Genomic DNA, 16883 nt, shown 5'->3' on the forward strand with positions numbered 1-16883 from the left:
CAGTATAAGGATCAAATGCTAATAAACATTTATATAATGAGCATAATTCTTTTCTATTTATCTCCCATTTTATTTCTGTTTCATTAAACGTTCTTGAGTAGTATCTACAATGATGTTCTAATTTTTCTTCTTCATATCTATATTTAAGTAATTCTCCGTAACTATATTCACTTGCGTCTGCTTCTACTATATATGTAAAATATTTATTTTCATTTGGAAATTATAATTTTGGTAATTTCTTACAAAGTATTTTTATTTTATGAACTTGTTTTTTATCTTCTTCGTTGTAATTATATTCTACATCCTTTTTAAATTTTTTCTGTATTGGCTTTAGGTTTTCTGCTAATTTTGGTATGTATTCTCTTACTTGGTTTACTAATCCTAAAAATGATTGTAATTTTTTTTTTGTATCTAATTATTCTTTTGAATTTATTATTTTTTGTACTATATGTTGTTGCATTTTTACTCCACTTTTATCTATTTGTATTGCTAAAAACTCCATCTGATTTTTCATAATTTCGACTTTCTTTTCACCTAAACTTATTCCTGAATTTTCTATTATACCTGCAAATTGTTCTAGTAATTTTAAATGTTCCTCTTTAGTTTTTGTACATATTAGTATATCATCTATGTATACTATACAATTAGGTAGTTGTTTAAAATAACTATCCATAAAGTGTTGATATCTACCTGGTGCATTTTTATATTCAAATGGTAACACATTCCATTCATAAAATCCTTGTGGTACTGTAAATGCAGTTAATTTTTTAGATTCTTCTTCTAGCTTTAAATGGTAAAATCCTGATTTACAATTGAACTTACTAAAATAATTATATTCTTGTATCTGTCTTATTTTTAATATCTTATTTGGTATTGGATAATTATATGTCATAGTTTTTGCATTTAGGTTTCTATAATCAATAACCATTCTACTTTGTCCTTTTTTTTGTTTACTATGTTTATTTACTATAAATGCTGGACTATTGTGTTTACTATTACTTTTTTGTATGTATTGTTTTTATAATAATTCATCTATATGAATTTTAAATTCTTTTAAATCATCGAAGTTATATGTTAATGGTTTTTGGGTTATTATACTATTTTTATCTATTAGCTCAATTTTTACAGTACTTTTATGTTTTTCTCATCCTTTTAATAGATCTTCATTGTATGGTTGTCTTAATTTTTTCTTTATTATTTCTACCTTATCTATTGAAAATATAGCTATTTCTTCTTTATTTATGTAACACCCCAAGATCCCATTCTGAGATGTCACACGGTGCTTATGACCCGAAGGACCACAAGCGAATCCTTTTACTTATATTTGTTCTTGTGCACTGTATAATATCTGAAATAAATACAAAAACTAGCCAGAAGGTTCAACACATCTATGAATACACAAAACTGAAAACTGAATACTACTACATCCGTCTGAAAATCCTCTAAACTATCTGAACTGTGGAGTTGATGGGATATGTCCCCAACTAGCTTCGTCAACTGAAAGTAAACAAAATCTAAGGCAATAATAGTAAACTATGATTTGTCCTCAAAAGAAGAGGACTCACGGATATGGATACTGCTGCTGGCTGGGACTGACCTGCTGAGGAAACTCTTGATCCTGTGCCTGTGAACCTATGGTGTCAAATAGAACACCATAGCGTAAATGTGTCAGTACAGGAATATACCGAGTATGTAGATGAGGTAGGTTAAATGCAAGGGCTCATGAATGCATAATATCTAAACTGAATAATCATGAAAAAACCGCACAAGAACATATACACATACATGAATGCTTAGACTATAGTCACAATCATCACAACTCTAGAGATTGAAACTCGGATACTGCCTTACTGACTCATCTAATACTGATGACTGAGAAACTGGATGTACTTACATCGATGACTAAATTCTTAGCTTACTGCTCTCGACTGACAAGATTAAAGATCAACCTCTCTAACGGATGATCAAGGAAGCTATTATCAATGGTAAGGAAATGATCATATATGAATCTGACAATAAGAATACTCAATAGAATCTGAGACTGTGATCAAGCCTGTCTGGCGGCATATCTCTGAATATGATATCAAATAACTGTATATGAGACCAAGCGTATCTGACAGATTGTCCATGAATCAATGGAACTATCTGAGTTTCTCATAGAGATAAATGACTGTATCTGATAGTCCTAATTTCTGAAGATTGATACTGAGACTGAGACTGAATCTAAAACTGAAACTTAAACTATGGGAAGTAGTTACTTAACCGACGTATCCCAACCTACCACAGGTGGGGTCCAACCTATAACCCCAGTTGGAAGGGTGTCAATACCGTGCCACGGGTAAAGACCTCTTTTTCGTCAACCCTCTCCGACGGATGACCCTTACCAGAAAGTAGACCTAAGGCAATATAATAGTCAAATACTCTCTCTCTAGAGGTGACAGCCTTTTCCTGACGATGACCCTTGTATCCTACACTGGCTACGCAGTTCTGGAGATTAGGGATTTCTACTAAAGACTTCAGCCTCTCTCTCACTGATAGGAGGAGTCTCCATCCCTTCCCTTTCTTGATGCTAATTTCTACTCCCAACTGAAATACTCTGACTGAATTCTTAATTGAACACAACTCAACTAAATTTGATACTGATCATGCTTCTCAAACGACCTGACTGTATCTGATGGAAATGGTACTAAATCATGGTGTCTGACTAACGATATAGAGCTTGAATAGATTATTTGAATCGCTTATGAGATTAGAATTAAACACTTAAATACTATTAGATCTGAGCTGATTATAGGACTGAGGTTAGATTACTAGCAATATCGAGATTACAGAGATAATTGAGATTACTGAGATTTCTTAAGTTCTATAACTGTCTGAGGATATAACATTCTATAATTCACTGAGTTTTGAGAGTCATGGCTCAAATGGAATTATCGTGAAATTGACACGGTCTCTAGATAACAGCTAAATTATTGGGTATAAATACCCCCAGGACTCGATAACATAAAATAAAGCATAATCATTCCTCTATCATCACAACCATTCATTCATCATCATCATCATCACAATCATTCATTCATCATCATTATCATTAAAGCATCTCTTCAAGTATTTAGGAAACATAACATACCTTCACATTTACAATCATTAAGGCATCGCCTCAAGCATTTACGAAACATCAACATATACTAGCGTAGGGAAACATGCTACTAGATTATACTTCCTTCAACAAGGTCTTACCTCAAGTACTTTACACCTAAATCAGTCTTGACATGTATTTGGGGAAAACTTTGTACTATCATGTCTCAACTTACTTGCTAACCTCTTGGCATGTATTAAAAGCTTAGCATATATCAGAGAGCACATAATTTGGGAATTTACAACTATCATATCTCGACTTGTTTACTATGGTCTTTCAAAAACACTAATCAAGTACGGATTTACACCTTCTTGGGGATTTCATACTATCATGGCATATTTCACTCACTAAGGCATTTATCAAACACCAGGCACGCATGGACTAGCTCCCAATTTAGGGTTTTCCTGTTCAAGATACTATAATGACCCTTGTGATTCACCTAAGCTCTTTATCAAACTTATGGGAGACATGCTTTGCTTATTCAACCATTTCTACTCCTATTTAACATGAACACTTCATACAGGAAGCATCATTAAGAAAGTTCATCACTACCCTCACAAGAATTCCACATACTAGGGTTCATCACCACCAACACAAGAATTCCACATACTAGGGTTCAAGTTCATAAATCTTATAGACAAACATGAATCAAAACTCAACAACACATGGAACATCAATTTCAGCTCGCACGAATCATTAACAACTCCTAAACATAAAATCTTTGAGTTTTAGAAAAGGGTACTTGAGCTTTTTGGATGAAAAGGACCGAAGAATCAACATCTACATACCTGGGGAAACTCTTTTCTTGAAGGTTCTTAGAAAGATTTCTTGATTCCTCTTGATTCTCTCTTGATCTTTCTTGGTTTTTGGTTGGATAAGAAGAGAGATTTTGATTTTGGAAACCCTAATTTTTGGAGTGGAAGGGGAGAAAATGAGGCCAACTCCCATGAAAGGAAGTATATATAAGGGTTGGGAAAAGCCCTTTTTCTCCCTTGGAATTAAACTGAAAAATCCCAATTTTACATGCTGGCACGACGCACCATAATTGCGCTAGCTCACCGGAATTTAGACAATTGGAAAACTGCACAACGACGCGATGCTGTGGAAATTGCATTTCCCGCTTGGTTGCAAATTAAAAATATACCGTGATGTGGTGGAATGGCAGAGTTTCATTGGAATTTGACAATTTACATTTTGGATAGCTCCGCGACGCGCTAAGGTGCCAGTGGCACACTGTCTTACTAAAATGGCTTTAAATCTTCACCCATGTGTTCGATTTGGGTGAATGTTGTATGGATGGAAAGATTATTCAATGATCTAGCTGATAGAAAGTAGAAATTAGGGAAATTCCAGACGATTCAAAGTATTTCATACTTAGGAAGATATTTTTGAAACTTTTAGACTCGGATTTTTGTATTCTGAATACGCTCTTGTAACGCCCCAAAATCGGGTCCTGAGACATCACACGGTACTTAGGATCACAAGTGACCCCAAGCTAACCCTTCTACTTGCATAACTTATAAGCAACTGAACAAAAAGTATAAATCTATACAAATCTGCAGAAAATAACTCTTTTTCTGAATATGATAGATACAAAACTAAATTTATAAGATTACAACTCTGTTTTTACAACCAAAATTGAAACAAAATGCATCAAATTCTACTGAGTGTCTATGAAGCCTCTACTAGTACTGACTGTAGGTAGCCGAGTCATAACTCCTGACTAACCCAAGTCAATATGACTGAATAAAGAAAATACAACACTTCTCAAACTGTATAACTAACTCAAGCCCTTGAATCAAAAAAGACTCATCACCTGCTGACTGGATGCTGCGAACTGACTAGATCTGAAGATGTACACTATACCTTGTACCTATATTTTGAGAAAATGTAGCCCACATACGAATATGTAGGTCAGTACCATAGAAATGTACCGAGCATATGGGGGTACAATGCATATATAAAATAATATCTTAATATCATCACAGTTTATAAAATTATGCACGCTTATATAAATGACTCACTTAGCTCAAATTAAAATCATCATAATCATAAGTGTAACGCCATGGAAAACAGGTCCCAAAGCGTCACACGGTGCTTGAGGCTACTCGTCGCCCCAAGCGAATCCTGTGATGCTCTGTAACCCATTTTTGGGGCATTACAAACTTGGTATCAGAGCCTAAGGTTTTAAGGCATCCTAGGGAGTCTGACAAGCCGTGTTAAGTGGAGTCTTGATCATCGGTGTGTAGCATTCCACATCTATAAGCAAGAGGCTACAAGACGTTTTAGGAAAAAGTATGATTTTTTTTTCATAAATCTATCGTGCTTAAAGTGTCTCTCTCTTCTATTGATTCATGCTCTCCTCTTTCAGAAATATTCCTTCACGTTGAGTGAGAAGAAATAATAATAGTCAGCAACCTCAACCCGCTGACCCCTTGAATAAAAATGTGTCTCACATTGAATTTCGGACAGCCTTTCAGGCGCTAGGCCAAGATATTACTACAAATGTTTAGGCCAACCCAGCCCCAGCTCCACAGCAGTAGGGAGGTGATTCAGATGCTGCCAGGATCCGTGACTTCATGAGGATGAATCTGCCAAAATTCTACGGGTCCAAGTCTGATGAGGATCCACGATTATTTTTAGAGGAGGTGCAAAAGATTACTTAGGTGATGCATGTATCTGAGGAACATAGTGTGGAGTTGGCTACATATAGTTTGAAAGACCTTGCTTATGATTGGGTTGTTGCTTGGAGGAAAGGTAGAGGTAAGGAAACTGTCCCTACAACTTGGCAAGAGTTCCAGGATACATTCCTAAATAAGTTTTTCCCTTTGGAGATAAGGGAGGCAAAGGTGGAAGAGTTTATGAACCTGCGACAGGGCTCTATGACTATTAGGGAGTACTGTCTAAAGTTCAATCAGTTGCCAAGTATGCTCTTGACTTAGTGGAAGATAATCGGGCTAGTATGAGTAAGTTTATGACTGGAGTGTCTAGTTATGTGGTTAAGGAGTATAGGTCTGCTATGCTGAATAGTGAGATAAATCTTTCTAGGCTGATGACTTATGCCTAACAGATTGAGGTAGACAAGATTAAGGAGAGAGATAAAATAAGAGGAAATAAGAGAGCTATGTTCGAGCAGCACGAACAGGGTCAGAATAGATCACAAAGAGGGAGTCGTCCTCAATATCAGGATCGTTTGTCTATGCCAGCACCGTCATTTGCTAGTGATCCCGTGCCTAGAGGTAGGCACGAGAAAGGTACTAGGTCATATGTATCCAGGTCCCAGTACAGTGCTGGCAGTAAGCCAAATTATCCCCTATATCCTAAGTATGGTAGGGCTCATTCGGATGAGTGTTGGGGTGAGAAGAGGGGTTATTTCCAGTATGGTAACATGGGTCACAGAATTAGAGATTGTCCATAGGATGGACAAGGGTGTCGTGACTATCGCCCTCAGACCAAGACTTAGACTGTTAGTGCTCCAGTTCCAGCGACTCGCCCAGCCCCAATTTAGGGTGCCTCCTCTAGCAATGCTAACGGGCAGTACCATAATAGATTCTATGCTTTACCATCTCACCAGGAATAGAAGGACTTTCCCGATGTTGTTACTGGTATGCTTGGTATATTTCAGTTTGATGTATATGCTTTGTTGGATCCTAGATATAGTTTCTCATATGTTACACCTTTGATTGCTGTGAATTTTGAAATGAATCCTGAGATTATTCCTGAGCCTATCCTAGTTTCTAGCCTAGTGGGTGATTCGATTGTTGCCCAAAAAATGTATAAAAAGTGTCTTGCTACCGTTCTTCATAGAGTCTTGTTGGCTGATCTGATTGAGTTAGACATGGTAGATTTTGATATGATTCTGGGTATAGACTGGCTGTATTCTTCTTATGCCTCTATTGATTGTCAGACCTGAGTGGTCAAGTTTCAATTTTTGGGTGTATCTATGTTTGAGTGGTCTGGGAATTCGGTGTCACCCAAGAGTCATTTTATCTCTTACCTCAAACCTAGAAAGCTTATTTCCAAGGGGTGTATTTACTATTTGGTTAGAGTCAAAGACACTAAGTTTGAGACTCTAACTCTCCAGTCTGTTAACGTTATCAATGAGTTTTCTGATGTCTTTTTGGATGATCTCCTAGGGATACCTCCTAATAGAGAGATAGAGTTCGAGATTGATCTTCTTCCCGATACTCAGCCCATTTTTATTCCTCCTTATCGTATGGCCCCTGCAGGACTTAAGGAGTTGAAAGATCAACTCAAAGATCTACTAGATAAGGGTTTCATAAGGCCCAGTGTTTCTCCTTGGGGTGCTCCTATGTTGTTTGTGAGAAAGAAAGATGGCTCTTTGCGTATGTGCATTGATTACTGCCAACTGAATAAAGTCACCATAAAAATAAGTACCCCCTTCTAAGAATAGATAATTTGTTTGACCAATTGCAAGGTGCAAGTTATTTCTCAAAGATAGACCTTTATTTTGGCTATCATCAACTCAAACTTAGGGAGTGTGACATCCCTAAAACCGCTTTCCAAACTAGTTATGGCCATTTTGAGTTTCTTGTTATGTCTTTCGGGTTAACTAATGCCCCAACAACTTTCATAGACCTCATGAATTGAGTGTTCAGATCATATCTGTATATGTTTGTCATAGTGTTCATCAATGATATACTGGTGTACTCCCGTAGTGAGGATGAACATTCTGATAATCTCCGAATTATCTTGCAAACCCTTAGAGATCATAAGTTGTTTGACAAGTTCAGTAAGTGTAAGTTTTGGATAAGGTCAGTTGCTTTTCTGGGTCATATCATTTCTTCCGAGGGTATTCGAGTTGATCCCCAAAAGACTGAAGGTATTAGAAATCGGCCTAGACCTATTTCTCTGACTGATATCCAAAGTTTCTTAGGTTTAGCTGGCTATTACTGCCGTTTTGTTGAGGGTTTCTCCTCTATAGCGTCTCCTATGACTTAGTTGACCCAAAAGAAAGTGAAGTTCTTGTGGTCTGAATCTTGTGAGAAGAGTTTTTAGGAGTTGAGGACTCGACTCACTTCAGCCCCTATTTTGACTTTGCCTGATGGTGTTGATGGTTTTGTGGTGTACTGTAATGCTTCGAGAGTTGGGTTGGGTGGCGTATTGATCAGAAGGGTAAGGTGATAGCTTATGCTTCTAGACAGTTGAAACCCCATGAGAAAAATTACCCCACCCATGACCTTTTGTTGGCTGCTATTATGTTTGCTTTCAAGATATGGAGACACTATTTGTATGGTGTCCATGTTGATATTTTCACTGATCATAAGAGTTTGCAGTATGTGTTTACCTAGAGAGAATTGAATCTTAGGCAGAGACGATGGTTAGAATTGTTAAAAGACTATGATATGAGTGTGTTGTACCATCTGGGCAAGGCCAATGTTATGGCAGATGCCCTAAGTAGAGTGTCCATGGGTAGTGTTTCGCATGTGGTAGAAGTTAAGAAAGAGTTGGCTCATGATGTACATCGTTTGGCTAGATTGGGGGTTAGGTTGTTTAACTCTGCTAAAGGTAGTATAGGGGTTCAGAGTAGTTCTGAATCCTCCTTGGTTTCAGAAGTGAAGCAAAAGCAATACTTAGATGCTTGTTTGGTCAGACTGAAGGAGTCAGTCAAGGACCAAAAAGTAGAGGTTTTCTCCCAAGGGGGAGATGGTGTGTTGAGATTGCAGGGTAGATTATGTGTCCCGAATGTTGATGATCTGAGACAGAGGATTATGGCTGAAGCGCACGGGGTGAGATATTCTATTCATCCTAGTGCCACCAAGATGTACCGAGACTTGCGGGAAACCTATTAGTGGAGTGGCATAAAGAAAGATATAGCAGTGTTTGTAGCTAAGTGTGCAACATGCCAACAGGTTAAGGTTGAACACCAAAGACCTAGTGGTATGATACAAGAGTTTAGTATTCCCACCTGGAAGTGGGAAGAGATAAATATGGACTTCGTGATTGGTCTACCTCCTTCCCGATGCTATCATGATTCCACTTGGGTTGTGTTGACAGGTTGACTAAGTATGCTCATTTTTTGCCTGTTCATACTTTATATACTGCTGAGGATTACGCTAGATTGTATATCCGAGAGCTAGTCAGACTGCGTGGAGTTCCCTTGTCTATCATTTCGGATAGGGGTACTCAGTTCACTTCGCAGTTTTGGAAAGCTTTTCAGAAGGGTCTTGGTACCTAAGTGCTTTTGAGTTCTGCTTTTCATCCACAGACTGATGGTCAGGCTGAGATGACCATCCAGACCTTAGAGGATATGTTAAGAGCTTGTGCACTTGACTTTAAGGGAAGTTGGGATGATCACTTACCATTGATAGAGTTTTCTTACAATAACAGTTTCCACTATAGTATTGGGATGGCTCCGTTTGAAGCCTTATATTGAAGGAAGTGTAGATCACCCATAGGTTGGTTCGAGATGGGTGAAGTGGCTGTGAGTGGTCCTGATTCGGTGTTTGAGGCTATGGAAAAAGTTAAGTTGATTAGGGAAAGGTTGAAAACTGCGCAGAGTCATCAGAAGTCATATGTGGATGTTAGAAGGAGAGACCTTGAGTTTGAAGTTGGTGACCTAGTGTATCTAAAAATTTCACTCATGAGGGGGGTGGAGAGATTCAGAAAGAAGGGGAAGCTTAGTCCCCGTTATGTTGGTCCTTACAAAATTCTTAGCCGTGTTGGTAAGGTAGCTTATGAGGTCGAGTTGCCTTCTGAGTTGTCCTATGTTCAACCAATATTCCATGTCTCCATGCTTAGAAAGCATATTAGCGATGCGGTGGTAGTGAATTCCTCTGTGAGTGCTGACATTCAAGAAAATCTTTCTTTTGATGAGATTCCTATTGAGATTCTTGATTTCAGTGTTCGAAGACTAAGGAACAAAGAAGTTCCCTTGGTCAAGGTGTTGTGGCGAAAACAATCTGTTGAGGGTGCAACTTGGAAAGCTGAGGCGGATATGCGATCCAAGTACCCGCACCTATTTTCTGCGAACTCCGTTCCAGCCGAAGGTACCGTTCTTTCCTAAATCATGCACTTTTGATAAAAGTTGCAACAGTTCAGCTGTCATTTATTACGTGTTCAGCTGTAGTTTCTTGAATTTATGCATTCTATGTTGCATTCGGAGTGAGAAACGATGTGGTGATGAGTCTAACAAATTGTTTCAGTTGAATTCTCTATTCCCTATCTAATCTTGGCATGTCTAGCGTCATTGGAGGATGAATGTTTCCAAGGGGGGATGATGTAATACCCCGGGAAATTTTTCGTTGAGATTTTGTGCATAAATGTTTTGGGTTCTATCTTCTAGAATGAATTATAAATTTTTCGTGTGGAATGTCTTAGATTATGACCCACCATAGTCTAGAATATCGAATAATCTTTCCAACGATACGTGTATCATCCAAAACGGACACCCGAGCGACGAGTTATGAACATTTCGATCGAACCGTGAATAGTAGTGAACAGTAAAACGTGCAGGAAAAAGTATTGAGGCCTGGCGTATTTTTACTCCAACTTTAAATGATCATAACTCCTTGTACATAATGATCTGGGAAATCTACTACATATCAAAGAAAATCTCTGCAAGTCCTCTTTCCAATGAAATTGGTTTCATCCAATTTGTCTATCGGAGCAAAAAGTTATGGTCGATCTACTTTAGCCTATCAAAAGCGAATTTTTAGGTCAAATTCAAACGATCATAAATCCTCGTACACAATGATCTGAGTGAGATACTATTTATAAACGGAAAGATATGACAGTCCTCTTTCTAATGAAATTGGTTTCATCTAATTTGGATATCAGAGTAAAACATTATGGTTGATCTACTTCAGACTATCAAAACAGTCCACCAAAGGACAGATTCGAGAATTATTTTATTTTTAGTGGGCGTTTTGGTCAGTCTCCCTCACCCAAAATCCATCCAAACCCCATATTAAAGCCTATTAGAAGCATTATATGTTATATTTCATCAAATTCCCTCAAAAAGAAAATCCTAAGCTCCTACATCCAACTTCAAGAACCTCCAAAGTTCACCATTAATTCCGCAAATTTATTCAAGATTTCAAGTTCCTAGTTCAAGAACTCCAAGAACCATCATTCAAAGGCACGATTAACATCTCAAAAATGAGTATCGATCTAAAGTTCATCATTCAAGGTATGTGGGGTTTTTCAACAAGAACTCACTTTCGTTCTTGTGCCCAAAGTAATTTTCTTTACAAAGGCATGATTTTTATTTGATTTTTACGAATTTGAAGCATGAATCCATATCTTATGATGATTATTATGAAATCTTGATGTTTATAGTTTTGAAAGATGAATTTACATGTGTGGATATATAAAGTATGAATCTTGAACGATATTTATCATGATTTTGATATTTGAGTCATGAATCTCCATTAAAAATTATGTTTTATTGAGAAAGTGTGTGTTATAAGCACGTTGATGTTGAATATTTGAGATATTTTGAATGATTTGACCTTTTGGTTTTAATAGAGTTGTTTTGAACTCGAGTGTGAAAGAAATCCACAACATGGTTTATTTTGATAGATGGGAAGCATAATGGCTCCCGATGTATATTTATATATTACTGAAATTGTTTTGTTGTGGATTGTCTTTGAAATGATCTGAGCTAATTCTGGGAGAAATATTTAGCACCGAGTGGGAGGTATAAAGCGACCTTACTTCCCTAGAACTATGTGCCCCCATAGGAGTGAGCCTGAGGCTGAATTATATAGTGATCACTAGTTTGTGTGGATTTGATATCGATAGTCCTACTCCGATGGCAAAGATAGGACGGCTCTCCCCAACGTGGGTTGTACGTTGGACTCCATATAGCTCACATGGTTTATGTCGGTTATAGGATCTCCCAGTATGTGTGTGTTTCCTTGTGTCTATGGTAAATGGTGAAGTGATTTGAAAGTGGAATTGTGAAAGTTATTCTTTCAAAATATTTAAATGATATTTACATTATGAGAATTGATATTCTTGATGAACTGAAAGTGATTGACAAATTATATGATCACTCACATGAGTTATTGTACTTATTTCATCCTCCCATGATTATGATGATTTTCTTTGGGCTATGTGAGTCTTTCATACATCCTGCATATTTCTTATAAATATTTATGATGATGATGTTTATAAAACTGCATACACCCCCATATACTCGGTTCCTTTCCATGGTACTGACCCACATCTTCGGATATGGGCTGCATTTTCTCGAAATGTAGGTTCAGGTTCTCAGTTCCAGGTTCGACAGTGATTCTTCGGGCATGCTATTCTACATCCTCTGTCGTGGTGAGTCCTCATATTCTGAGGACGTGATGTCTGATGTTGGTTTCACCGAATTGTTTACAGTTGATAACTGAGTATGAGTCAGTTGGAGCATGTCTCAATGACTCGCTGGTTTTATTGATTTTCTTAGAGGCTTGTCAGACTAGTATAGATGTTGGGAGTTGACTAATAAGTCGTATTTTGTTATCTTTCTAAAATTCTTTTATTCTTGGATGATGATTACTCTGTTGATATTTGAGGGTTATTTATGAAAACCCCATTGATTCGTGTTGAACTGAATGAAAATGGCTCAAAGGGTTAGCTTGGGGCTACTCGTAGCCTCAAGCACTGTGTGACGCTCCGAAACCCATTTTCGGGGCGTTACAATAAGAGAGTAAAATATATCAGGTGAAATATGTGAGTCATCATAATAAATCTCAATTCACTTCCATCTCGATTCCAAATCATCAAAGTAATCTTAGTGAAATCTAAAATATTGAATACATCATAAATCTGCATTTCAAATCTCTTTTAAATCAGTAAAATCAAGCTAAGAATGAGGGACGACTCTTTGGGAGGTTCTTCTAACCGACATGTACACCATGTGAGCACCCATGATGTCCTACGACTTGCCCCCGTAAGGTTAGGGCTATCCTACCCTTGCCATCGGTGTAGAACAATCTCATCTCAGTGATCACTATCTCAATTTTCCACATATAGTGGAATTCAATGTCTCAACCTACGGTGGCACGTAGTTTTGGGGTATGAAACCGTAGTAACATACCCAACTTGGTGCTAAATACTACTCCCAATACTATGCTCAAAAATCTCAAGAAAAAATCTACTTTAAGGGTAATCTCATATTTCTTAAGTTAAATAAATGATAAAATCCGTAACTCGTTTCATAAAGTGGATTTTAACTCTGTTGTGACCAAAAGGTCAAGTCTTTCTATGCTTCATCAAAAATATTCTAAACATGGGTGCATGTAGCACATAAATTCTTAAAACAACAATCTCAATGTGGGTTAATGACCCTTATAGCGATACTTAATCAAAACATTTCAACATTTATGCTTTATATCACAAGCATGCATAATTTATACGGACATCTGAAAAATTTCAGCCTTTAATCATAACAATAATCTCAAACTCATGGAGTTTATTTTCTAAACATTCAAAATAATCATAGTATCTTGAACAACAACATAGGATAAGATTTATCACTTCAAATTCATGATAAAACATGTAAAAATCATGTATCTTTGTAAAATAATGCAAACTTTGGCCACAAGAACGAAAGGGTGTTCTTGTTCATAACCCCACATACCTTTATGGTAACGGATTCGTTGAAAGATTGGACCCTCAATGTTGATTGTGTAACCCTAGTTGTTTTTCTCCTTTAGTGCTCTTAGATGATGAACTTAGAATGATAATAGGGTTATGATGTGCTTAGAATCTATTAAATTAGTAAGGTTAAGTTTAGGGGTGTGTAAGGAGTGCCAAAAGACTTAATTGACCTCAAAATAACTCAAAAACGGAGTGTTTAAGTCACTTGAAACCATAAGATATACGCCGCATATGATATCGCATATATTTACATAGGCGCCGCATATGATATCGCCTATATTTACATAGGCTCCGCATATGATATCGCCTATATTTACATAGGTGTCGCATATGATATCACATATGCTTTCCAGTGGCCACGTGCGATTGGCTAGGCGACGCACTCTACTTTGTAAAGCGATAACTCCTAGCTCGGGTGTCGGATTTTTGTGAAATTGGTATCGTTGGAAAGCTAATTCAATTCTTTATAATTGTGTGTTTATAAATATTCAGAAATACCACATATTTATCAAGTTATGATCATTCAAAGATGACCCTTGCGAATTCAAACACTAAAACTTGATGGATTTTGAAACTCTTGGCTTATACTACCTTAAGTGACTCATATAACCACACTTAACACATCACAAGATCTGTTATAACTAGGGTACTCTTGGTAATTTAGGTGCCCAAATATGGCTTACAAAATTGGGGTTTTCACATAAAAGAACAATGGTTCGTTTTCTAGCTTAGGAAAGTGCTGGGCATTACAATATCTCCCCCTTGGGGATATTCATCCTCGAATGTGGATAATTAACCTGAAACATAGAGGAATATTAGTCTTCAAGCTATCATGTGTAACTGATAGAACTAAATCACTGGATCTCAAGAATAATGAGATGCTGAACTGGTCTGCAAGTGCATGAATCCTCAAGCAAAATAACTATATGGCTAAGATAGAAACGAGAGTGTCAACTTATGAGTAACCATTACTTTGCACTGGATCTGATCTCGTGAGAAAGGATGAGAGGTTTATAACATAAAAACTCGAGGTATTTCAACATCCCACTCTGGGGATCGTTCATCCCCGAATGATAATAATTTGATGAAAATACTAGGAAGAGACTGTGATACTACACAGGATACTTACGAACTGAATCATGACTTAATATCTGAAACTGAAACTGATGCATGAACTGAGCTGAATTCTTAGTTTAATTGGACACAAACACATTGCCTCTTGGAATGTACATACATATAAGACTGCGGATAGTAAGACTAGATGGAAAATTAAGAATCTATAGGAGCTTATCTCTTTGCTTGCTAAACTAGACTGCAGGCTATATGGACTGGATTATACTGACTACCCATACTCATATGGAGTATTTCTTCAGCACTTTTCTACGAAATTCTATTGACATTAGGGAGCAAAGAATTTTGGGCATGCTCTGAACAATACATTTGACTAAGGAATTACAACATTGATATAACTTTATAGCATGGAATATAATTATATAACTCATAAACTAGGATAGATTGCTAGGACGTAGGTAACTCAACTTCTTACTTTCAAGCTTAGCATCACTTCTCAAATGCTCTCTCAACTATACTATTCCCCTTAAATACCATACTCATTTGATTCAACTTATAATTCTCATATTGGCACTGCGAAATCTTTCTACTAAGGTCTAAACTAAACTAAGTTCTCTCACCATAATCAAGCCTAACACTAAATCACAAGATACAACATGCCAAACCACAATACTAGTCTAAACCACAAGGTTCAATATTCTATATCTTCTTAGAGCTCACACCTTAAGCATAACATGCCTTACAACTTCAATGACTAATTTAAAACTCTTGATATGGATTCACTAGTGCATATTGCATTCATCATCTTACACCCAACATGACATTCAAGCCTATCATTAAAAATCACATATAACTTTAAGGAAAATACCCCTAAAGGCATACTTCGCATATTCTCTAAACCTTTATCAACAACAATTTTCTTGCACTAATCTTAAAACCATACACACAATTTCTAACTAACCATGACATGTATCAAAGACTTGGCCTCAATCTTACTTCACACTATAGCCTTAGATAGAAAAGCATAAATAATATTTATTAATGAGGGTCATCAACTCTCTCACATATAAACCATTGTTTATCCACTATCATTACCACTATCTTAACATAGGAAGAGGTCACCGAAGGGATAACACATATGAACCAGAAGCACGAAAACTACAATACATAACATTAACACTTATCTTTGTCCTGAGGAATAAAATATCAAAGGCATGGATTCATTAAATAAATCTAAGTTGAGGACATGCATGATATAATGCGAACTTCACTAGTAGCATGAGTTTAAAAACTGGTCATACACTGAAACATGAGTTTATACTTATCATGAGCTATTCAACATAATACTGGAGTTCATAAATTCATAAGAGATAAATCAAATCATAGAGTGAAGCTGTTACATGCTTGCTAGAAGATGAGAATGGGCTTCAACATGTATGATGGGTATAAGCATACGCTTGTGGCATGGATTTATCACGCAAGTGATGGATTTGGTGTTGTAATGATTGAAATCCAAGGAATACTCTAGAGTAAGAAGGTATCACTATCTCATCATAACTCATTATTGACATGTATCACAATTTAATTCTCAAAACTCGGTTTGGTTCTTCACTAACCATCTCCCCCTTAGGTCAAAGATGGTATTCTAAGTATGATGGTATACTCCATATCATCGAGATTAAGCCATAATTTCATCATTCTATTATCTACACATAAATGCTAAAATCACAAGAATAAAATAATTTCAAACTTACCGACTTCATTCTTGAACAACCCATCCATATGCCATCCTTAATTCCTAGCTTCAATAATCATCATCAAAGACTTACATTCTCATTTGCAACCATATATACATCTCTAATAACATAATCATATCCTACCAAGATCACATTTCTATACTTATATTTTTCCCAAACCATGAGAATAAAATCATACTAAAAAGACTCAACATCTTCAATCATAACTCCTTAACTTAGCTATCAAGAACAACATAAATTATCTAACTAGCCTTTCTCCACCTAGAAACTCAACGTTACTACTAACCACACAATATTCA

This window comes from Capsicum annuum, chromosome 12, assembly GCF_002878395.1.
Source record: "Capsicum annuum cultivar UCD-10X-F1 chromosome 12, UCD10Xv1.1, whole genome shotgun sequence".
Taxonomy (NCBI): Eukaryota; Viridiplantae; Streptophyta; class Magnoliopsida; order Solanales; family Solanaceae; genus Capsicum; species Capsicum annuum.